This window comes from Typopeltis vanoorti, chromosome 10 (assembly GCF_054136105.1).
Source record: "Typopeltis vanoorti isolate ZY-2024b chromosome 10, IOZ_Tvanoo_1.0, whole genome shotgun sequence".
In the NCBI taxonomy this organism is placed as follows: domain Eukaryota; kingdom Metazoa; phylum Arthropoda; class Arachnida; order Uropygi; family Thelyphonidae; genus Typopeltis; species Typopeltis vanoorti.
This window is the reverse complement of record NC_143558.1, coordinates 23,454,122-23,480,103: the sequence shown is the minus strand read 5'-3', so window position 1 is coordinate 23,480,103 and position 25,982 is coordinate 23,454,122. Positions and strand designations below refer to the sequence as shown.

Here is a 25,982-nt window from a genome sequence, read left to right as displayed (position 1 = left end):
AGAGGGTCACCAAACTATCTCCTGCACCAAGCCCAGATCCACACCTGCCTGTTGTACCAATTGTAAAGGACCACATCCCTTTAATTGCAAGGGATGCCTTTTCCATCCAAAAAACCGTGGATCAACAAGAACTAACCACGCTCCTCCAAGCAATGACACAAACAACGAAACAGATCGCCCTCCAGATCATAATACCTCACATTAGGCAACACAGGAAGGCACTCGACCTTCATCCATGTCCAAATCATATGCGGAAGAGGTAAGAACCCAGACTCCTTCATCACTAGAGCGAACAAGCTCAAATCTCACATCAGCTTTAACCTCGTCACTTGCAACAATGCTGCATGAATTCAGCAAAGCAAGCACCTCAACATCTTCCAGAAAGAGATTCTATCTAGAAACCCAATCCATATTAACAGCTCTCTATAATGTGTAAAAAATTTAAACCAAATTCTCTCATGATAACAGCATGGAATGCCAATGGCTTAACAAATAAAATTCTCGAGCTCCAAGAATTCGCAAAAAGATTCAATCCAGACATAATCTTGATCACTGAATCCCATCTCAGACCATCAAACAACCCAAAACTAAGAGGTTATATTTTATATAGGACAGACAGACTTAACTCAAGTGGAGGCGGTATAGCTATTTTTATCAAATATTATTTAAGCCACAACTCGCTGACCAACCCCCAAACTCTTAACCTTGAGGTGACAGATTTGGAGGTGCACACTAATAACGCAGGCAAACTCAAAATGTACGCAGCGTACAATCCTCCCAGCATCCCACTATTGACAGCAGACTTAGACTCCATCCTCAGCTCCACGGATTCCATAATTATAGCAGGAAACCTAAACTCCAAACATACGGCCTGGTTCAGTTCGTCAATCAACTGCAAAGGCCGTACCAACTACATGTTACTCAACTCATCAATAGTAGCTGGACCCACTGAGCCCACCCACTACAGCCCATCAGAAAGTTCTAATGTATTAGACATAGTTATCCTCAGAAACATCAAATATCAATACCAGCTGGAGACAGTAGAAGAGCTTAACTCAGATCATAATCCCCTGCTCAGGTTAGGACTTCAAGAGCAGCTCTCTCCCCATAATTCTTTCTTACCATGGGACAAGCTCTGAGGTTCTCCCAGTCCACATCGGTCCACCCCCTGTCATTCGTAAAAAAGAAGAAATAGACCATGCTGTAAGCAATTTAACTAGGCAAATGAACACAGCAATAGCATCAGTCACTCAAACCACTGTCTTCCACGCTCCCAACTGGATCCCAGAAGTGATAATGGACTTGATTAGGGCCACAAATAAAGCCAGAAAGTGACATCACAACACCAGAGCCCCGCAGGACAAATCAACCTTAAACACCTTGAACAGACAGGTTCGAGAAGCCCTCCAGATGCACAGGAATTCCAAATGGGAATCCAAACTTAGGGAAATCAACCCAGAAGATAACTCCATGTGGAAGTTTGTAAAATCTCTTCGTACCAAAAGACAACCACTTCCTCCTTTGAAGACCAATCTTGGAATTGCACACTCAGATGAAGAAAAAGTAGAAGCCCTAATTGACAATCTGGAAAATCAATGCAGCCCATCTTACATAAACTTAAATATCAATCTTATTTACAAAGTTTATCGTAAAGTTAGAAATGCACTAAGACAACCTAAGGATTATTCAGAAACCATCACCACCACATCTCCAACAGAAATAATAAATATTATTTCCCATCTGAAAAATAAAAAAGGCCCCCGGCCCTGACGGCATTACCAATAGAATAATAAAGCTACTCCCACGGAAAGCATTACCAATTCCATTTTAAGATTCCACTACTTTCCCACAGATTGGAAAATCGCGGACATTATACCTCTAAAAAAGCCTGGCAATAACCCACAACTTCCCCAAAGCTACAGGCCCATCAGTCTTCTTTCCTGTCTTGGCAAAGTAATAGAAAAGGTCATCCAATCAAGATTACAATCAGCAGTGGAGAAACAGAAAATAATCCCAAATGAGCAATTTGGGTTTCTCAAAGCTCACAGCACAGTGCAGCAAATTCACTGACTAACAGAACATATCACTCATGGTTTTAACTGGCACCTTCACACTGCTGCTGTATTTTTGGATGTTGCCAAGGACTTTGATAAGGTCTGGCATCAAGGCCTTATCTTCAAACTATTTGAAAACAATATCCCAATTAAACAAGTGAAACTCATATATTCATATATCAATGAAAGATACATGCAAGTAAAACTCAACGGAATTGTGTCATCAAGGCGGAAAATTCTGGCGGGAGTACCTCAAGGTTCTCTTCTGGTCCCAATACTTTTCACAACTTACATAGCAGATATTCCTCTCAATCCAAGAACAACTACTACAGCCCTTTATGCCGACGACACCGCTATTCTAGCTAGATCGCTCAGCCCTCGCCTAGCAATCACTAGACCCCAAGGAAGTATCAATGAGCTGGCAAACTGGTTCACCAACTGGAGGATTCAAGTGAACCCCCTCAAAAGCTCAGCCACGTTGTTTTCAAGAAGAAAGGTCTGCAACAAAGAAGACATCCTGCTCTCTGCTTATAAAATCCCATGGCAATCAGATACCAAATATCTTGTGGTATTAATGGATAAGAAACTCCTTTCTAACAAGCACATCAAACTCATTGATTCCAGATCTCCCAAAGTAACAGCACAGCTCTACCCATTGATCAACCGCAAGAGCAAATTGAACCTGCATAATAAATTGCTTCTTTACCGGGTGGTAATACGTCCAGTCATCACCTACGCCTCACCAGCATGGAGTCACACTTCAAGATCAAACATTTCGAAATTACAGAGAATCCAAAACAAATGCCTTAGGATGATCCTGAATGCACCGTGGTTCATCAGAAATTCACAGATTCACCGAGAAACCGGCATTCCATACATCTCCTCCCTTCTTCGTGATCTTGCAGAAAAATTCTTCGTGAAGTCAAGTTCACATTCAAACCCACTAATCGTACAAGCTGTCAATTACAATGAGACTGATTACTACAAACACAAAAGACCGAAGATTATTTTTCTCTCGACTGATCATAGCTAACACAACTGCCCTAAAGGGCGAGCTTAACTGCTCCCAAACCTCCCATTCCCAAACAACTCTCATTATAGATAAAGGGGAATATGAAAACACTAGTGCTTCACCCATCCTGTCAGTAATGTTAATGGTAATGGTAGACTGTAACAAGGGGATCGACCGTGAGATGCGGTGATTACCCTTGGAGGATAATGGATGGCAATGCTGTACCAATGAAGTTTAACTGAGGCTCGGCTATTGCCGTTACCTCCTGCCATGATCAGAGCTTTAATAGCTTAATAACACCTTATCCCTACACTGTCCTCTACAGATGACAGAGAAGATGAAAAGCATTCTTGCTTCGTCCTTTTAAGCCAGTCCTTATAAGGACTATAAGACTGTAACAAAGAGAGAAGATATGAAAGTTTTTTTAGGACTTCCAGGGTAACAAATGGCAATGCTGTAGCCAATGAAGTTTTAACTGAGGCTCGGCTGTTGCCGTTACCCAGCCATGACTAGAGTTTTTAGCTCAATAACACTCCATCCACACAGATTTTCTTCATTTAGATGACGGGATAAAGAGTCAAGGACTCAGTCCATCTCCCAGTTCTTTTAAGAACTTTAAGAAGACGGTAACAAAGGCCACATTAAATGGCAGTGAAGGTTGAAGTAAAAAAAATGCAATAATATAAAAGCAGAATCTGTAACAGAAGCTGCATAAAATGATGCCTTAATAAGATTCCATATTTTATTCGCATATTTATTTTAAATTTATTTTGATTTTGATAACAGTCACTTCATCTCCCTCGAAATATCTTAGCTCATTTCTAATAATAAATAAATTCAGTATTGTTAACACACAACTATATAAGGAAAACCCATCTTGTCTTGATTTGAGAGAATTGTAAGAAATTCAACAAACATTTCAGACACAAATGTTTTTCGACAAGAAACTCAATGACGCCAGCGGTCAAAGTGCTTTTTTTTTCTCTCTCTCTGCTACGTCGAAATTAAGTAGAGTCCATCTCAATCAATAGATATTTTCTATTTTTGATACATCCTGTTGCTCGTCTGAAAGCTATGATCATTAAAGTGATCTCATATTTCATCGTAAAGGAGCCAGTCCAACATCCTAAACTGCTGATGAAGCTTCTTTGCAGTCATCCGACTTGCAACAGTCTGCTTCTATCCCCCCCCTTATCTCTCTCGTTTCCCCTGATTGCGGACGGTAAGAGTATTATTTACATTGCCATCCACCATCTTCGTTTCGAAACTGTGAATTCTATCAGAGTGAAAGTTATGATTCCGACCCTGTTAGAAAATAAATAAAAAAAAATCAGTTAATGGTCTTGCTTTGTACATGTTGCTCGCCAAATTACATTTAGAGAATGGATCGTTGCCAGCAGTCTGAATGACATACTGTAGATGGCGAGGGATGAAGGCTGATGTCAGCATGTCAGGCGTTTGTAAAGAGCCTGCAAGGTTAGGTGAAGGAGATCCCAACAAATCAAAGTACTTGTTACTGCAACAGGAATGACCTCTGAAATTTCTCCGTCTTGTTCATTTATCCCCAAAGTACTTATTTGGATGAGTCTGACACAAAATTAATAGTTATTTTGTTTTTCTGTGATTTTTTTTACAATTAAATTTAAATAATCTTTAGTATATGACCATACTACAACTGGCTGATTTAATTGGCCAGATAGTCGTAGGTGCATGCACAATGGATACGTATTATTTATTATTTTATTTTTGACGTTAACATAGCAACATGTTTCGATTAGTAAAAAAATTCTTGAACCATGACAACTAATCATTATTGTACTATTTTTGTTTATTTTTATTTTTTTTTTGTTCCTATGTTGGCTATTTGAATTCATTAAACGTTCTAATTCTCATTTCATAGTAATTGGTTTTAATTTAAATATTTTGGACTCACATTTTGTTGCTATGACAACCATTTCGATTTCCTTTTAATTTTTATTTTTAGGGATACATCCATAACAAGTATTTTTAATAATTTAATTTAATTGATTTTGGTTACCTACATTTTTATTTTTATTCGAAAAATATTCTTATAGTCATTAGCTCCATCATGACAAGGCAATAAATAAATCCTTTTTTTTTATGAAACCCATCACCATTTTTGGATTACCATAAGAATGAGAATTTTTTAGGCATACACACAACCCACAGTACATTTGTCAATTCTGACAATCTTGGTGATTTCAATTTGTTATTATTTATATTTTACTTATTTATTTATTTTTATGGCGTACCATAAAATGAATTTCAATTACTTAAATACGTTTATGCTTATCAGAATAATTTCACCTAAATTAATATTTTTAATATTATTTTAATGTATACTATAATATTTTATATTCAAATTTGTTTTTATAGCAACCAACCATTTGAATTAGTTAAATATCTTAGACTCGCTATTACCCTGAAAATTACACATTCTCAACAAGTCCTTTTTTCTGGGGAAATATTTTTGTGAATTCATTTGCTTTAACAATTTTTTTTAATTGTCTCAAGAATTCCTTTTAGTACGTTTAATCTGACTCATTAATGAGTCACAAATCACAATTTTTGTTATTATTTTTAATTGTCGAACTAATTGTTCACATGACAACCGGATATATTTTTCTTGACAAGTTAATGCAGTAAAATATTAAATTTCATATTCATTTTATGTTTCCATTACAGTGACACCTAGTTTATTTTTTACGTAACCATTCCTGTATTCAGTTTTTTGTTGTCATGACAACCGATTCTTTGTATATTTCGTCTTGTTTCCACTTGTTAAATATTACCAGATGTCAATTTCGAAAACAAATTATAAATGTCAGATATTAAGCATCCAAGAATATTTAAATATCCATGGACTCGTTTCTATGACAACTATTTTTTTTTTTCTATTTGAACATTTTACTTAAATTTCTGTGTTTCTATGAAACTGGCCATTTTCATCAAATAAAACGACGTCGATTCATTTTCGCATTTCTCTAATAAGCAAAAATATTTTATTCTTCCTTTTCTATTAAGTAAACCATCTTACTGTTGCGTTACCATGACAACCAGTTACATCGGCATTTTTACTTCAGCGCGTGTTGGTACTTCATTAACCCTAATGAAATATAACGTTTAAAAGAGAAACACAACGATTCCTCCCCCTCCCCCACCACCATCTTTTCCTCAATGATGATCAAAACTAGGTGGGGAGGGGAACATTTGGAGGTGTATACGTTTGCTGCGCGCGCGCTCGCTTTAAACGCCTGCCACAGCTGTTACTAATGGTGCCCAGAGAGAAGAAAATACAATCTCCTAAATGTGTCTCGATCCATAGGGAGATAACATGTTCATGTAATCGTCAGAGCCCTCGGGTGATTGCATCGTCATAACAGCGCGCTCTGACTCAACACTATGGTGTCCTGTTTGTCAAAGAAATCGGATAAGTTTGTTTTTTATTTTTATATCAACAGCACCTAAAATGATTTGTAATACACTAGACACTAGATATCATCAAATATAAGATGATTAAATTTTAAATTTCATGAATAATTATATATATCTTTGTATACAAATAATAAAAAAGTGTATTGACTTATTATAAATATACTTTCAAATAATGAAAATTTTCAAATTTTTATTCAATTAATTTCAAATAAAATTATATTTTAATTTATTTTTTATACGTATAATATTATTCAATAACAGAAATTTTCAATAACCGAATAGACAAAATACAAATAATATTGCATATGTTAAATATATTTTTTAATATTGCTTTCGCTCGTTCATATTGGTTTTCACTTTAGTTTTCTTTTTATTGCTGACTTAAGAATTCAAACTCGTATAGCCTTAAAAAAAAAAAAAGAAAGAAAAAAAAAAGAAAAGAAATGGAAGAGTCTGGAATAAAATTATCTTGGGGTCTGCCTCTTTTAAATTGACTCTTAGAGATCATATAAGACAACTTTCTTTTTTTATTTTTATTTTTATCGTATCAGTCATTGAGAGAAAAGGATAAAAGCAAATTTAAAGCAAACACAGTCTACGATACGATGTTTGCTTAAGTTTATTATCCAAAGATACAGATTTAATTTATTCAACCAGCCAACATCTAATACCAGTCAAGTAATTAGGTTTGCATCTTCCATGTGAACTCCTTGGGGAAAAACCGGAGTCTGGTACATATTGCATTCTCTAGCAAACTTTCGAATATTTAAATAAATGCGTGCGGAGGTGGGTAAGAAACCGGGCTTGTTGCACGTGCATTTCGCCACAACAGATTTTACTCATCTTGTTTTACATCAGGAAAAGCAAGTTACCGATAACTAAATTGTGCATTCATTACCCGGATGGTGAATAGTCTGAAAATGTGGCCTTTTAAGATAGTCGGGATTAGGTTATCTGTTAGAAGCGACTGAAAAAATTGAAAATAAGTAGAAATTCCTCTTGCCGACTGTTCTATTAATGTTTATCTCCCAAAAATAAAAATAATAAATTATTTTTTTAAAAAAATATCGTGGATAAATATATATAAGGCTTGCAATAGTCCTTGGGAATGGTTGCATCCATAGGCCTCCAGAAGAAAGCCTTTCTCAGTTCGATTCTACTCGCTGACCTACAGAACTATTTTTAATCCCTTTTTTTTCGATCGGTTCCCGAGTTAGTCAATCTCTGGCACAGGAAAGCGGTTTTTTCTGACAGAAATTCGAGTTTTACATCCGGTATACGGAAGAAAATTGACCGTAGAACCTCCTCTATTTCAGACAAATCAGAATACTGTGTTAGGGTTAAAGACTACGAGATGGCGGCACTTGTCTGCATTCTTCACCAGATGCCGTTTATTGATAATTAATTAGTGATGATTATTAAAATAAATAAATAAATAAATGATAAATGAAATTAGTGATACTTTTGGGCCAGCTATCAGCGATTGGCTAGCAGTAAAGACTGAAATACTTCCTCAGTCTTCAAAAATTACAGAGTGCTAAAACAGATTTGCATACTGCCCTTTAAGGAATAAAATACATTAGAGGATATATAAATAGAATAAAATAATAAAAAGTAAACTTATTGGTATTAATTTAATGCTCCAAGTATCAATTTTTTTTTCAATTTTCTTTTTTTTTTGTGACTCTCATCCACAAAAGTGTGTAAACCTATATTATATTAGTACCATCTGTGAATTAAGGATTTTTTAATTTTTGAAAATTAATTGTAAATAAATAATAAATCTTCTAACGACTTCTATTTCTCAAGTGTAGTAGGCAAGGCATGTATTTAAGTATCTTTTCGAAACTGAAGGTAGCCAGTGATAACTCTTAGCCAAACACCGATATCCCGTCCAAGTCTATCTGATTTTAATTGACATCTGTGCAGGGGAGTGTGAAGCAGGCAACTGCCACAATCTCCTAGTCCCTACGCCATATATATTGTCTAAAGTAGTGTGAGTTCTGGTCAATTTGCTGATTTGTGGAATTAAAACTTGCATATACGAGGATGGTCTCAAAGTTCTCGGCCTAACAATGAAAAACCTAATTTATAATTTCAAAATTATTTTCATTTTTTTCACTAATACAAAAATCATTTTTTTATTATTCCAGCGATACTCCAGCGCCATTATCCCGTCCCTGTAGTGGCTCTCAGTAAGATCTGCAATACCCCTCTACAGCTGCAATCACTTCTTGATTCGAACAAAAACGCTGACCAGCGAGGAAGAGTTTTGGTTTTGGAAAGAGGTAGAAGTCAGAGGGAGCCAAATCTGGGGAGTAGGGTGGATGTTCCAACAATTCATAGTGCAGATCCCTTAATTTTCCCCTTGCCAAAACAGGTTTGTGGGCAAGTGCATTGTCCTGATGAAAGATGACTTTTCTTCTTCTGAAAACCGGGTCTTTTCTCATGAATTGTTTCGTCTAGTTTGGTTAAAAGATTGGAATAATATTCCCAGGTTATTGATTTACCCTTTTCAAGATAAGTAATAAACAAAACGCTTTCAGCATTCCAAAACACCGATGCCATGACCTTTCCTAATGTTGAAACTGACTTTGTCTTTTTTGGCGCTGAACAACCAACTTCTGTCCACTGTTTTGACTGCTGTTTGGATTCTGGTGTGTAATGGTGAATCCAAGTCTCTGTTTGGATTCTGGTGTGTAATGGTGAATCCAAGTCTCTGTTTGGATTCTGGTGTGTAATGGTGAATCCAAGTCTCATCCATAGTAATAAATCGATGCACAAAATCAGTTTTATTCTTGTTAAAGTGCTCCAAGCACTGTTCAGAGATTTTCATGCGAGTGAGTTTTTGGATCTGCTGTGAGCAAGTGTGGTACCCATCTTGCGCAAAGCTTTTTCATTTGCAATTCTTCATGCAAAATATATCCTACACGTTCTTTCGAAATCCCTATAGTCTCGGCAATTTCACACACTTTGACTCGTCGGTCATCCAATACCATATCGTACACCTGATCAATGATTTCTGGTGTTGTTACACTTTTTGGAAGTCCTTCACGTGGATCGTCTTCAAGGCTGGTACGGCTACGTTTAAACTCGGCAGCCCATTTCTTAATTGTCGAAAACGAAGGAGAAGAATGCCCATATACTTTTATGAACTTCGAATGAATTTCTTTTGGCGTTAAACCTTCTTTTACAAAGAATTTTATAAACGCACGATACTCAATTTTATCCATTTCAAGGGGTACACACAACACTTTTGCTCTAGACAGCTGTATATAAAACAAACTACTTGATAGAATGACTTGCAATTTCACATGGATGCTTGTGACAGATGTATCAACTTAGAAAAAGAAATCTTACCGAAAGTGTTGCCATCTATGGTCAAGGCCGAGAACTTTTCTGCGCAATATGTGTGTGTGTGTGTGTGTGTGTGTGTGTGTGTGTGTGTGTGTGTGTGTGTGTGTGTGTGTTCATATTTAATATTAATATTTATATATGTAAATGTAAATAATACTCATTTTCCGGCTAAAGGCATTCACAAATATCCACACCTAAAGCAGGATTCGAAATGATAGTCTGTTTGTTGTAGAGCGTATAAGCTACTCGTAACTTATTTACAATGATTACTATCACGTGACATACTTCAAAAACATGCACATCAGTGAAAGCATTAGAATATTTTTCCACATTTAAAGTTTAAATTGAAATCAGCAATTTAATTTGATTATTTAATTTTAATTTTTTTTACGTTTTAATATTTTTATTTCTAAAATTTTACGCCTGCGTTAATAGTAGCCTGGAGTGTGTTTTCAGTTTTTTCCCCACCTTTGCTTGAAACATCTACCATTATTATTATTATTATTATTAATGGTATATAATAATAATAATAATAATAATAATAATAATAATAATAATAATAATAATAATAATAATAATAATAATAATAGATAATAATAGATAATAATAATCTACCATTTGATTGGATGTCATACTTCACAATGTTTCAAATTAAAAAGAGTTTAAGAAACCAAACGATAAATAAAATAAAAATGAAAGAAACACGTGGTATGGATATAATCAATATGTAATTGACTATCAGGTTAATTAGAACCTGATTTCGTCATTATCGTTGCGTATTTCTTGCTCTTTTCAATTTCATTGTTGCGTATTACTTGCTCTTTTCAATTTCATTGTTGCATATTTCTTGCTCTTTTTTTGTTTGTTTCATTATTGTTTCCAGTTTAGATGTTGTAATCGTATGAGTTGGGCATTTAAAAAAAAAAAATCATTTGGAGCAAAATAAAGTAATCAAACGTAGGATAAAACTGATTTAACTATCAGTAAGCTAATACTGACATTACTATTTTTTTCTAAAATAGCCATAAAAAGCTAAAAACAAATTCTTATAACATACATATTACGCCATGCGAGTATATTTCCTGTTTTATGTGTGCTTGCTTATCTCTCACCTAAAGTGCTCATTTAAACAGATGGGCAAAAGTAATTTAGTATTGCGTACTTCGATCTAAATATGTCATGCACGGCAATTTCCTTGAAAAACACTTCTTGGCAAGTAAATGTTCAATACCCAGCCGGTATATTTACTCTAATGCTTGCTTATTTATTTAAATATATTTCTAGATAGACACACTGCCTTTCCGCTCCCTACTTCACTAAAAAATAAATAAAAAAAAATCTAGTTTTCGATCAGCCATTTCCAGAGTGGGTTTTCTTGCAACGCTGCATTTTATACATTTTTTTAAATTTTTTTCTGCACTTTCGGTATTGTTCTAGAAGCAGTTAAGTTTGGAGTGTCTTTTTGCACTTTTTGAAAGCTCTAGTGACTCAAGAATAAATACGATATTTGTCCACATTCATTCGAAAGACATTTATATCTTTTTATTTAATGTGATGATGGCAACCTTTTATCATTAGATGTATTTTTCTTTCTTTTATGTGGTTGATTTTCCGTAATAAATGTCGATATGCTTAGTACTCACCCAAACATACGTAATGATACGAGTTTGTAAGTTAAAGTCTGTAAAAGGGGACTTGGGTTTGATATATTGATCGACTAGGCTTCACTCTAAACGTTGTTTATCTAAACCACTAGATGACGTCATAGAACTAGCGTAGAAAAGACAGACAAGGAAAATCAAATCTGATTTTCTTTTCTTTTTTTTTCTGTCTCATGCATGTTAAACATTCGTAGAACAAACGCTAAAATCTAATAAGTGAACAGCAATACGATAGTCCTCTCAAATTTCTTTAGCTGCAAGAATGCCACCTAGTGGTCAAAACCTTTTTGGTGTATATTTTTTTCTACAAGTACGAGGGTGGTCTGAAATTCTCGGCCTCGACCATAGATGGCAACACTATCGGCACGATTTCTTTTTCTAAGTTGGTACATCTGTCATAAGCATCCATGTGAAATTGCAAGTAGTTTGTTTTATACAGATGTCTGAAGCCAAAGTGTTGTGTGTATCCCTTGAAATGGATAAAATTGAGTATCGTGCTGTTAAAAAATTCTTTGTAAAAGAAGGTTCAACGCCAAAGGAAAAAATGCATTCGAAGTTCATAAACGTTTGTGGGCACTCTTCTCCTTCGTCGTTTTAGACAATTAAGAAATTGGCTGCCGGGATTAAACGTGGCCGTACCAGCCTTGAAGTTGATCCACGTGAAGGACGTCCAAAAAAAGTGTAACAACACAAGAAAACATTGATCAAGTGCACGATATGGTAGTGGATGACCGGCGAGTCAAAGTGAGTGAAATTGCTGAGACTATAGGCATTTCAAAAGAACGTGTAGGATATATTTTGCATGAAGAATTGCAAATGAAAACGCTTTGCCCAAGATGGGTGTCGCGCTTGCTCACAGCAGATCAAAAACGCACTCGCATGAAAATCTCTGAACAGTGCTGGGAGCGTTTTAACAAGAATAAAACTGATTTTGTGCGTCGATTTATTACGATGGATGAGACTTGGATTCACCATTACACACCAGAATCCAAACGGAAGTCAAAACAGTGGACAGAAGCCGGTTGTTTAGCGCCAAAGAAGACAAAGTCGGTTCCATCAGCAGGAAAGGTCATGGCATTGGTGTGTTGGGATGCTAAAGGCAATTTGTTTACTAATTATCTTGAAAAGGGTAAAACAATAACCTGCGAATATTATTCAGATCTTTTAACCAGACTAGAAAAAAATTCGTAGGAAAAGACCCGGTTTGCAGAAGAAAAAAATCATCTTTCATCAGACAATGCACCTGCCCACAAAGGTGTTTTGACAATGGGGAAATTAAGGGATCTGCACTATGAATTGTTGGAACATTCACCCTATTCTCCAGATTTGGCTCGCTCTGACTTCTATCTCTTCCCAAAACTAAAACTCTTCCTCGCTGGTCAGCATTTTTGTTCGAATCAAGAGGTGATTGCAGCTGTAGAGGATATTTTGCAGATCTTACTGAGAACCACAGGGACGAGATAATGGCGCTGGAGCATCGCTGGAATAAACGTATTAGTCTTAAGGGAGATTATGGTGAAAAATAGAAATAAAAATAATTTTGATTGTTTTTTTTTTTTTTCGTTGTTAGCCGAGAACTTTTCAGACCACCTTGGTATTCTACCTAGTGGTCAAAAACTTTGTTGTGTATATTTCTTCTACAAGTATGCCATCTAGTGGTCAAAAACTGTGTTACTTAGAAATTGTGATAGGATTATACAAATCAGTGTTTATGATTTATTTTAAAGCATAGTTTTAATGGAGAATAAAATGCAACGTTATGTGGAACTTACAGATAAACAACCTACAGTTAACCGTACATTTTTTTTTTGGAAAATTGCATGGAAAATAGCAATAAGCAAAGAAAATGAAAACAAATTTATTATATCTGTATATCTTTCATTTTATTTGTATAACTGTGTCCAAATGAATTGTCCTTTCAGTAATCCTTGTCATAAGTTGCTTAAAATGAAGAACGATTTTAAATATCGCATTGCCTTCGTTGAAATCGTTACGGACGGGGGTGGGGAGAGAGAGAGAAAGCGACTTTGCGGCTCCGAAAGATTTCTACGACTCCGACACTTTGAATTCGCCGAGAAAAGTTTTCCCATGGATGGATACAGTTCAGTAGAAACGTGATATCTACAAGTGCTTTTAAATGTTCTGAAATGCCATTTCAAAGGAAACATGTGCGTACGTACGCGCGCGCGCGCGCGCGCACGATTCGTAAGTTACGGTCCAAGTATCCCATCGCATTTCCATCGTTCGCCTTGGTGTTACCTAAGGAATAGTTGGAATAAAGAAATTTTCATATTCTGTTTGTAGTATTGAATACTTTGCATTGTTGATGAGATTTTGTATCCAACAATCGCTTTGCGTGGATTGTTTGATCACGTGGGAATTTTTTAAATTCTTTTATGTTATGATTGATAGGATTTCGTATTATGAGAATTTAAGTCTGAATTTGCTGAGTTTTTTTTTTTTTTCCTCTGGCATACGATTAGTTGTAGGCGCAGATTTTCATGCTAATCCAACGGGGTCATTACCATTTCAAATGGCCCGAAATTCTTACAAGGAAGCTGTGGACTAATTCACCAAATGACATTCCTAAGATAACATCGTTTGGTTAAAGGTTTGGTCGAAAAAAAAAAACTGCCTCGAGCATTACTTACACAGTTTTTTTCCCTTACTATAATGAGTCTGGTAGATTTTCTTGCTAAGTATAACACAACTCCTTGATTAAAGGGCAAAGAGAAAAACCACAAGGAACTCTGAACTTTATTAAGAGTTTCTTCTTCAAGATCTCATTACTTCGGAGTTCTGTGTGAAATTAAGAATGTTTTCCTCACAAACAGAATTTTTAAAATCAAAAAACAAAATAGCCTGTAGTAAGAAGAATTTAAATTGTTAACATATGAATGAATCTGTTTATTGGTAGAAGGCCCTTAAAACTGCGCAAATTTACAATTTAAATAAATTTAATTTTATTTATATTGTTTATTAAAAAATAAACGAATTTTATTTCTCATTGAAATTCATTGATTTGACAATTGACAATTGACATTTATGTCTTTAGGGGTGAAGCAAGATGCTTTTCATATTCCCCGCTATCTGTTGTGGTTGCAGTGAAGGTAAAATTTATGAGCAGAATGCTCGCCCTGATTGGGCATGGAGATTATGCATCACTAAAGGAGGCCAATATAGCTTTTGGTCTTCTGTATTTGAATATGTCCGTTGGATCGTATGCTGTAGCTTGTTGAACCAAATCGTTGGGATGTGTGGACGTCTTTAGGAAAAACTTGGTGGCTAAGGATCGTAGAAAAGAGAAGATATAGGGAATGTTTGTGTCTCTGTGGAGTTGAGTGTTTCTAACATACTACGGGGCATTCAAAATCATTCTCAGGCACTTGTTCTGCACTCGCTGTATTTTGATGATGTTAGCATTAGAGGTGTGGCTCCAGGCCGGAGAGGCATAGGTGATTATAGGACGAATCGTCAACTGGTATAGCTGCAATTTGATTCTGTTGCTGAGCTTGCTATTTCTATTAATTAGCGGATAGATCTGTGCTATGGCTTTAGATGCCTTTGTGCATGCAGACTTGATGTGTTGATTGAAAGATAGCTTTTTGTCGAGAATTACACCCAGGTAATTTGTTTCTGACTGCCAGGGAATTTTAATATTGAATAGTAACAAATCTCCTACAGGAGACATTGGCCTTTTTGAGAAAAGAACGGCTGAGCTTTTCTGGGGGTTGACTTCCAATCTCCATTTAGAGAACCAACCCTCCAGCTTTAGAATGTTTTCTTGAAGCTTTCTGGTAACGAAGTGGGGTCTGAGAGATCTGGTCAGTATTGCCGTATCGTCCGCATATAAGGCCAAAATGGAAGTCATCGGATTGTGTGGGATGTCTGACATGTATACAGAGAACAGCAATGGAGCCAGTAGAGATCCCTGCGGCACTCCAGCAAAGATGTGGCGCTGAGAGGATGTAGAACCGTTGATTTTTACTTGCATTGATCTATTTTGAAGATATGAGTGGATTCATTTTTTTATTATATTATTGTTTTCTTATTTGAATCTCATTTATTTTTTTTCTTGGTGTATATTGATTATATTAATTTATTCTTTAATTTTTGAGAATTGTTTAAGTTTATTTTTAATATAAATGTATTATTTTACTTTCCTTGTAATTTTATTAATTAATTGTAACTTTTTAATTATGTTAACAATATTTTGATTTATGTTATTTTATTTGATATTCTATTTAGCATTCATAATATGTTTTACTTGTTATTTTATTGACACCATAGTTCACTCGCAGAGCTTAGAGCGTTACCGGTTTCATGGGTGAAGCATAAATGCTTTTCATATTCTCCTTTGTCTGAGAGGGAAGTTCTTTGAGTGGAGAGTTATTGAGCTTTAAGCTCAATAACTCTCCACTTTTAATCGCTTTAAGCCTGGAAGGGAATATTGGGAATATTTGACTTCAGTCTGCCATGGAATCTTGACTCCCAACAGGTGCATGTCCTCCTTGGTCTGGACCTTCTTTTTGGAGAACAGTATGGCCGAACTCTTCTGGGGTTTGCTTGGATCCTCCAGTCCATCAGCCACTTCTCCAGTGTATGAATACTGCTATGGAGTCTATTGATTGCCATTCGGGGGTGAGTGATCTTGCTAGTAGAGCGGTGTCATCTGCATATAATGCAGTGATTGTTGAACTTGGGTTTTGAGGGATATCAGCTGTGTAGATAGAAAATAGCAGGGGGACTAAAGTGAGCCCTGCGGCACACCTGATAGGTTCTTGCGTCTGATTGATACAGTTTCATTTATTTTCACCTGCATGTATCTCTCTTTGAGGTATGTGTCAATTATTTTTATTAGATTAATTGATATATTGAATTTGATGAGTTTGTAAAGAAGTCCCTGATGCCACACCTTATCAAAAGCCTTCTCAGCATCTATAAAGACCGCAGCTGTCTAGAAATTCCAGATGAAACCTCATGTGATATATTCGACTAGTCGGTGTATTTGTTGTACAGTGATATGTTTTTTTCTGAATCCGAACGGCTCATTTGGAATAATACTCAATTTATCCGTTGCTGATTGAAACCTTGTAAGAATGACTTTTTCCGCAACCTTTCCAAGACTGGATAGAAGACTGATAGGTCTGTAGCTTTCGGGGAGTTGGGAGTTCTTTCCAATATTTTTTATTGGCGTGATGTCCGCCATCTTCCAAGTTATGGGAAAATGTTTGAATCTGAGGATGGCATTGATTATGTTGCGTAGATGCGCAATGGCTTTTCTGGGAAGTAGTTTGATTATTCTGTTTGTGATTCCATCTGGACCTGGGACCTTGTTGTTGTTTAGACGGTCTAGGATATTTGTAACTTCTGTTGGAGAAGTGGGTGTGATAGGTTCTGAGTTATCCTTTTGTTGTCTTAAGACCTGCTTGACTCGGCGGTGAATCTTGTAGATAAGATTGATGTCCAGATTTTCATAGGAGGAATCTCAAGCGGAATTCATTACTGTTGAACCATCTAACCCCCCCTCCCACCATAGCAACTCACAAAGGGGAGCATTCACACAAACGGCGAAGAACAACAGAAGATCTTATTGAGGAGGACTCACCCACACAGGACGCTCCCTAAAATTCGGAGAAGGTCCCCACCAGTCATATTATGCGATAAGGAGAAATGGACCTGTCAGATCAGCCCTCAGGGAGCACATGACATACTCCTGGGCAAAAAAACTCAGATGAGGGAGTCAAAACCCAGCCAGCTACTGTCACTGACTACAGGCTGATAACAAGGCTAATGGACAACAAAAATCGTCCCTACCATACCTTTGCTTTACCAAGCGAAAAGACCCTAAAGGCGGTGATACGCGGTGTCACAGAAGGAATCACCCCCGAAGAAATCTCCGCTGATCTAAGCAACCAGAGCCTGACACCAATCAAAGTGAGCAGGATGCTCAGGTCTGACAAAACGCTAATACCTTTAGTACTTGTAGAGATCGATAACACTCAGAAGAAGATATATGAACTGACCACTATTGGTGGCCTCAGAATTACTACGGAACCTCTAAGAAAGAGAGCGTCAGCAGGACAGTGCCACAGATGTCAGTGGTTTGGGCACGCCCAAAAACTATGCCGGGCCAACTTCAGGTGCTTCAAATGCGGCGAAGGCCACGAGACCATCACATGCTCCAAGCCAAGATCTACGCCGGCTAAGTACGCAAACTGCGGAAGTCCCCATCCCACCAACTATAAAGGATGCGTAGCACGTCCAAAGAACCTCGGATTAACAAAAGCCACCAACCGCCCAGCAGTGACACTCCGGAGCAACCATGCAATCCAGTCCAAACAACCTCTAAGTTGCCAACTCAGGAAGGAAAACAGCCTAAAACCAGGACCAAAACATACGCCTAGGCTGCACGAGCCAAGGATACTTACTCCAACGAACTCACAAGTTCCAACCTGACATCAGTACTAACTTTCTCATTAGCTACCATGCTTCAGGAGCCTTTAGGTTATCTATAAAACAAATCCTACGCCATCCTCCACGACGAAATTCCTGCAAGGTATCCATTCAATTCTGACAGCCCTCAATCATGAATAAATGGAAATATAAGTCTAACGCCATTATCATAACTGCGTGGAACTCAAATGGACTGAGCAGCAAAATCCTGGAACTGCAAGAGTTCACTGACAGATACAATCCTGATACAATCTTAGTAAATGAAACACATCTCAGGCGAGCTAATAACCTTAAATTTAGGAGCTCCATCCTGTACAAAACAGACAGACTCACCCAGTGGAGGAGGTACAGCCACATACATTAAAAACTATCTAAGCCACAACGTCCTGACCAATCCGCAATTCAAGAACCTACAGATAACAGGCATCGACGTCCATACAAACAATGCTGGCAGTGTCAAAATCTATGCTGTATACAATCCAGCCAGCATTCCATTACTGGTATCTGACTTGGACTCCACTCTCGGCTCCACAGACTGCATCATCATGGCTGGTGACTAATGCCAAGCATACAGCTTGGTTCAACTCCACAATCAATGACAAAGGTCGCATTCTAAATCACTACTCAACGCGAAACTCTTGTTATATCCGCACCCATCACAGCCCAGCTGGAAGCTCAGATGTACTCGACATCATCATTCTCAGAAACATCAGATACCAATATCAACTGGAGATGTTAAACGAGTTATCTTCTGATCACAACACCATTCTGTTTAAGCTCGGTACACAAGAGCAATTGTTCTCTCCTCCGCACTCCTTTATATCTTGGGATAAGCTCTCCAGAATACTTTGAGATCACATCGGCCCAGTACCTATTATCCACAAAAAAAATAAAAAAATAAATAGATATAGCCGTAAACAAACTTATCATCCAAATCAAAATCAGTTACAAAAACCACAAACTTTCATCCTAGCGGTTGGATCTCTGAGGAAATCATGGACCTAATCAGATTAAAACACAACGCCAGAAAGAGGTGCCCCTTACAAAACACTATTACGGCTGAGATATGTGGTTCAGCTCCATCATACTTCATTATCCTTATATAAAGACTGGCTTAAAGGGGCGAAGCAAGATGCTTTTCATCTTCCCCGTTATCTGTAGAGGACAGTGTAGGGATAAGGTGTTATTGAGCTATTAAATCTCTGATCATGGCAGGAGGGTAACAGCAATAGCCGAGCCTCAGTTAGAACTTCATTGGCTACAGCATTGCCATCCATTACCCTCCAAGGGTATTAATCATCGATGTTTAAATAAAGGCAAACTCTAAAAATTCGGACGATCTCTAGACCACTCAGCGTTGGTTCCGCTCAGTGATGGGCTCCCCCACCACCGAGCAGAACCGCTCATATTCCGAAGAAAAGCATCCACCAACAAAGCCCCTCACCGGGCCGTGCCGGAAAACACTTGCCCCCGGAAACTCAAATTGCTCCCTTAAAGTAAAAACCGTAAGAGAGCGAACTCAAACTCTCGAATTTCTGCGTCCCGGGGGGAGGGGGGGTAATAGCAACAGCCCAGCCTCAGTTAAACTTCATTGGCTACAGCATTGCCATCCATTACCCACCAAGGGTATTAATCACCGCATCTCATGGTCGATTAATTCATTTCTCCGTCCATGCCTCATTTATCCTTATAAGGACTGGCTTAAAGGGGCGAAGCAAGAATGCTTTTCATCTTCCCCGTTATCTGTAGAGGACAGTGTAGGGATAAGGTGTTATTGAGCTATTAAAGCTCTGATCATGGCAGGAGGGTAACAGCAATCGCCGAACCTGTTAGAACTTCATTGGCGATGTGTAAGTAAAGCCAACTCTAAAAATTCGGACGATCCCTAGGCCACTCAATCGTAGGCGAAAGACCGTCCATCTCAGCGTTGGCTCCGCTCAGTGATGGCCTTCCACCCACACGCCACCACCAAGCCGAACCGCTCAATATACCGAAGAAAATCATTCATCAACAAAACCCCTCAGCGGGCCGTGCCGGAGAATACTTTCCCCGGAGACTCAACTTGCTCCCTTAAGGCAAAAACCTTAAGAGAGCGAACTCAAAAACTCTCGAATCTCATCGCCCAAAGGGGTAACAGCAACAGCCGAATCTCAGTTAAACTTCATTGGTACAGCATTGCCATCCATTACCCTCCAAGGGTGGACAGCGACGTCCCTCCACTCATTTAACTTATAGTCCTTATAAGGATAAGGACTGGCTTAAAGGGGCGAAGCAAGAATGCTTTTCATCTTCCCCGTTATCTGTAGAGGACAGTGTAGGGATAAGATGTTATTGCGCTATTAAAGCTCTGATCATGGCAGGAGGGTAACAGCAATAGCCGAGCCTCAGTTAGAACTTCATTGGCTACAGCATTGCCATCCATTACCCTCCAAGGGTATTGGATTGAATGAATCAATCACCGCATCTCATCAACCCTCATTTAACTAAACTTATTGTCTTTTACTTATACTTTATTTATTTATTTTTATTTTAAGTGTTTATATGTTGTATTTTTTTATTTTTTAAATCTTTAAGATTTTTAACTTTTCTTCTTATTATCAATCTATTATTTTAGTTTCATTATTGTTGTTATTTTAATATTATTTTTAATATTATATTTTACATTTTAGTTTTATATTTTATTATTTCATTTTATCTTTCAGTTTTGCTCTATTTTTTCATGTTTCTATTTAAGATTTATTTAGTTTGTGTTATTATGTAATTATTACTTTGTTTTTATTATTTATTTCTTATTTTATTTTCGTTTTTATTATTTAATCTATCTTTCTCTCATTCGTCTATTAATACAAAAATCTACAAGTACTAGCGCGCATGTCAAAAGCTATGTCATTTTTTTTTTAATTTATTTATTTACAAGCTTTTAAATTGCAATTAAAATTCGCTGCGTTTACTTCGAAAAGGATACAATAAAATCCTCTCTGTTAACTAACCATCATTTTTTGAAAACAAAATGAACATGACGTCTATTGTTGCTATTGGTAACACAATGAAGTCACTTTCAGCTCACCAAATCCATTTTCATGCTTCTCTGATTGTTACGCTGGAAAGCACACGCGCGGGCACGCACAGATGTACATTTCTAGCATTGTACGTTGCTTGTCAATTTCATACAAAGTTTTTTAAGCACGTGATTCGATTGACGATTTTAATCTTTAGATATGGGATGGTATAAAAAAATAAGTGTTTTTTTTTAAATAAAAATGCTTTAGAAAGCTGTAATTTTAATTAATTTTTTTTTTTTTTTAGTTTTCGTATTGAAGTTTAATACTGAGTGAAACAAATGCATCGGTATGAACTCGCATACTAATTAGAAAGTAGTGTACAACTCGATTTAAAATACCAGCGAGGTCCATTATTATAAAAGCACCTTTTATGGTTTTCTTTGAAGTCTTTTGAATCTGGAGGGGATTTTGTTTTTGCTTTTTCTTTGGAAATTCACTTAGGGCGGCCTGTTTCATTTCTTTACACGTAAATGGTAACAATTTCTTAAAACTGTCAAAGAAAAAGATGTCAGATAAGGCAAGATTCCCTTGGGTCTCTAAAATTAGGATAACGAGTCTCATTTGGATCGAATGAGATCCAAATTCTACTATCTTTGTATCTTTTCTATTTATTTTATTTATCTTTATTGTACTTTCTTTCTGTCATTCATCTTTATATCTTCTCTCTCTCTCTCTCTCTCTCTCTCTCACACACGGGCACCTGTTTCTTTGATCGCTCTTTTCGCTTTTTTCTTTCTTTCTCTTGCTTTATTTTTTCTTTCACTCTTTCTCTCTCTCTCTCTCTCTCTCTCTCTGCAAGGCAGAACGGAAACGATTTTATTCTCCCCCCCCCTCGACTAGCAATGAACTCTTTTCAAAGGAAAAATCGATTTTCCGATAAAGAACTGATAGTTGAAAACAGCAAGAAGAAAATGATTCTCTCTCTTTCTCTCTCTCATTTCCTTCTTATAAACTTCAGTTACGAATGAGATTAAAGTTGTAACTAGGAACGCAATCCACACAGACCCCCCCCCCCTAAGTAGTAGTTGCATGCTCGAAAAGGAAGACTTTTTCCATCATTATATGTAGCAATTAGTGAAAGCCTCCAGTTTCTCATTCTTTCCATTTATCTCTTCATCTTTCATGCATACCATCGCCTGATGTCTGTCGTTAAGCCTGTCATCTGAAAGACCCTTTCTAATTACCACCCGTTTAGCGAAACGGACTTTGGGAAGTTCATCAAGAAACTCTCTTCAATGCATTTCTTTCTTTGCTTAATTCTTACCTAAATCCACACAATAATTTGGCCATACGGCTTTCTAATTAAAACGATGTACTTATCTTTAATCCAGATCATATTAGAGCCGATTTTCGGATGAATTAGAACAATTAAAAATCGCAAAACATCAAATCTTGTGTTATCATTATCAATAGCTTGGGCGTAATAGACTGAAAGTAGCTTTGGAATTTGCTGTCAAATTCAGCGTGTCAAATAACTTGATTTGACAATATTTCAAAACTTTTAAAGAAAATTTAAACTATTTATCTATTAACGAAATGATTTTATAGTTAGATATTAAATACCAAGTTCTAAAATAGAATTTAGTTGTGATAATTAATTCAACTAACCTTAAAATTAATGCTATTCTGAGTCACATGTGATATAGTATACTATTTTGATATTTGCTTTGTGTATATAAATCTTGTGCATATTGCTCAAGATCGTATATTCTGTTTAAGACTATTATGCTCACAGTAATATTAACATTACCCACATCTTTTCCCCCCTTCCAATTGTTGGAAGTATAGTGAACAATGTAGATATTTTTATAGTTTTTTCTATGAATATGACAACAAAGCCTACTAAACAATACTTTCAAACATTGTTTGAAATCGCATTGTTTGGAAATGTACTGCTGTTAAATTTTTATGCTAAAACTTCATTGTTGTCATTTGAACCAGTTTTTTCTTGTAACTACGTATGAACGAGCTGACGTTTTTTTTATTATTATTTTATTTTTTGTCCACGAAAGGTCGTGTTCAAACCTATTGTACATTTTGTATCGTGGGTGGGCGAAGGATTTTTTGATCTTTTTTTTTTATATTTTTAATCTGATTTTACATATTTGTTTAACACATATGTTGTTGAATGTGCTAATATTTGTAATTTTTTTCTTTTTATTTAACGTTTGATCCACGGAACTAATATGAAATTCTGATGAAGTCACTCTTTATGAAGCAAAACATTTATGAAATTTTTATGAAAAAAATGTCATACAGTTTGGAACCATTTTAAATTGTCTTTCATCTTTTTTTCCTCTTCATGGCTTCTTTGGTTCTTTGCCAGGCTATTCAACTCATCATATTTTCTTCTTCTTCTTTCAGCTAGCGGCAATACAATCATCTAGCTCTCCACTACGATGGACAATCCTGTGGGGGGATCTAAGTGGAGCAACGATCGACATGTGGACGCCACTCCAAGATGGATGGCCGTGTTGGATGCGACCATGGAAGTGGTGTCGACCATCTCTTGGGAGGAGGACTCGTCCACTTTCAGCAATCTGTACAACGAGACAACGCTTTCTTCTCGGAACCCGCATATCAACTCGAGCGAATCTGCCGACGCCGTGGACAACCTACAAGGATCACCGTATTCGATCCCGGAGGTGATTCTGATCGCTTTCGTGGCCGCGCTTCTGAGCCTGCTGACCGTGATCGGCAACATAATGGTCATGATCTCTTTCAAGCTGGACAAGCAACTGCAGACCATCAGCAATTACTTCCTTCTGAGTCTGGCTGTGGCCGACTTTTCCATCGGCCTCATCTCGATGCCCCTGTTCACGATGCTTTTGCTGTTCGGTCACTGGCCGCTGGGAGCTTTCATCTGTGATACGTGGTTGGCACTGGACTACCTCAACAGTAACGCGTCGGTGTTGAATCTTCTCATCATCAGCTTCGACAGGTACTTCTCGGTGACGCGCCCTCTGACCTATCGGGCCAAGCGCACGACGCGTCGAGCGGCTTGCATGATCGCCTCCGCCTGGGTGATATCGTTGTTGCTGTGGCCTCCGTGGATCTACGCGTGGCCGTACATCGAAGGTCAGAGGATGGTCAAAGAGCACGAATGTTACATTCAGTTTTTGGAGACCAACATCTACGTGACCTTCGGCACTGCCCTGGCCGCTTTCTACGTGCCCGTCACGGTCATGATCATCCTCTACTGGAGGATTTGGCGCGAGACCGAGAAGCGACAGAAGGACCTCACGCATCTGCAAGCCGGCAAGAAAGACGACAGCCGCAAGTCGACCTCGAGCGACGACCCGCCCGAAGGAGAGGAGTGTCAAAGGTCACGAAGCGGATCGTGCGTGTTGGAAGATGCGACCGAGACCACCTACGTTCCCACCTCGCTGTGCGTGGAGACCTCGAAGTACATGCCCGCGAATCACAAGTCGAGACCCAAGCGATTGAAGGAACTGCTTTTCACGCTTTGCAAACTGGACCGCGAAGCCGAAATCGCCGACGAAGACAGCACCAGTCACGGATCACCGGCGACCACACCCGCTTCGGCCGAAACCCCGATTCAACCTTGTTCACGCACAACCACCATGAGTTTTCGCTCGGACCATCTCATTCAGATTCATCCCACTCATCCCCGCACTTCTAACGAACCCCCGATCCCCATGACAGATCGCAACGGCCCCCGAAGACTAGAAGTCACCCCTTCGACTTCCAAAATCCCCGCCACTCGCTCCTATTCCTCCGATTCGGTGTACACGATTCTCATTCGACTGCCCACTCACCCATCGGTAGAAGGAGAAGCGGAGTCGCAAGCGTCGATCAAAATGATCGTCGAAGAGGAAGACGTGGAAGCCGAAACGAGCATGGAACCCCTGATGGAGTCGGAAAGTCCGAGCATTCATTCCGACCCGAAGGCTTCGAACGCCGGTAGATGTCGCCACGGATCTCTTCGACCTCCGGATGCTTCGATGGACGTCGTCAGACTCCCTCTGCACGCGAAGTTGGTACACAAACAAGTCGCGAAACATCGGGCTCCGAAAAAGAAACGCAAGCAGCAAGAAAGAAAGCAGGAGAAGAAAGCCGCCAAGACATTGAGTGCGATCCTGTTGGCTTTCATCATTACTTGGACTCCGTACAACGTTTTGGTGCTCATCAAAACCCTCAGCAGATGTGAAAACGACGACTGTATCCCGCAGGGTTTATGGAACTTCGCCTATTATCTGTGTTATATTAACAGCACCGTGAACCCCCTCTGCTATGCATTGTGTAACGCCAATTTTAGACGTACCTACATTCGAATTCTTTCATGTAAATGGCATAATAAGAAAAGTAGCTTAGTCAGTCGGGGATATTTTAGCTAAGGACTATTTGTTCACATATCTTTGTACACCATGTATACTACACACAAAATGAATGTCATACGATGACTTAGGTTATGTAATAAAAGCGTCAATATAAAAAAAAAAAAGACTTTTTATTACTCTAAAAATTCAGTCGGAATCGTTTAAAATGTAATTGCCAATACAATCGCTAGGTGGCAGCACGCACTTCCGGAACAAAACTTTTTTTTTCTCTTTAAAAATCGCGCTGAATATTTAAAAAAAAGTATTATAGATACCAACACTAGGTGGCAGCACTTACTTCCGGATAAAACATTTTAAAAATGTATAAACAAAATAAGTTAAAATGTAACTGACGGTACAATCGCTAGGTGGCAGCACACGCTTCCGGAACATAACTTGTTTCCTTAAAATACTAACTGGACTATTTAAAAAAAAGTAATTACAGATGTAGTCACTAGGTGGCAGTTCGCACTTCCGGAAAAAATTCTTTTTTCTTAGCTTTAAAAATTCATGATTGGAATAATTTAAAACTTACTGCAGGTATAATCACTAGGTGGCAGCACGTACTTCCGGAAAAAGTTTTT

At 37.8% G+C, this 25,982-nt stretch overlaps 1 pseudogene across 1 annotated transcript in view; it reads left to right on the top strand.

Moving 5' to 3' along the window:
- Positions 1–25,416, top strand: part of LOC150102229 (muscarinic acetylcholine receptor DM1 pseudogene) — a 217,027-nt pseudogene extending 191,611 nt beyond the window's left edge. Inside the window, exon 4 of the transcript XR_016548937.1 lies at positions 23,423–25,416. The product of XR_016548937.1 is annotated as a muscarinic acetylcholine receptor DM1 pseudogene (transcript). The remainder of the gene's footprint in view (positions 1–23,422) is intronic.
- The last annotated feature ends 566 nt before the right edge of the window (positions 25,417–25,982 follow it).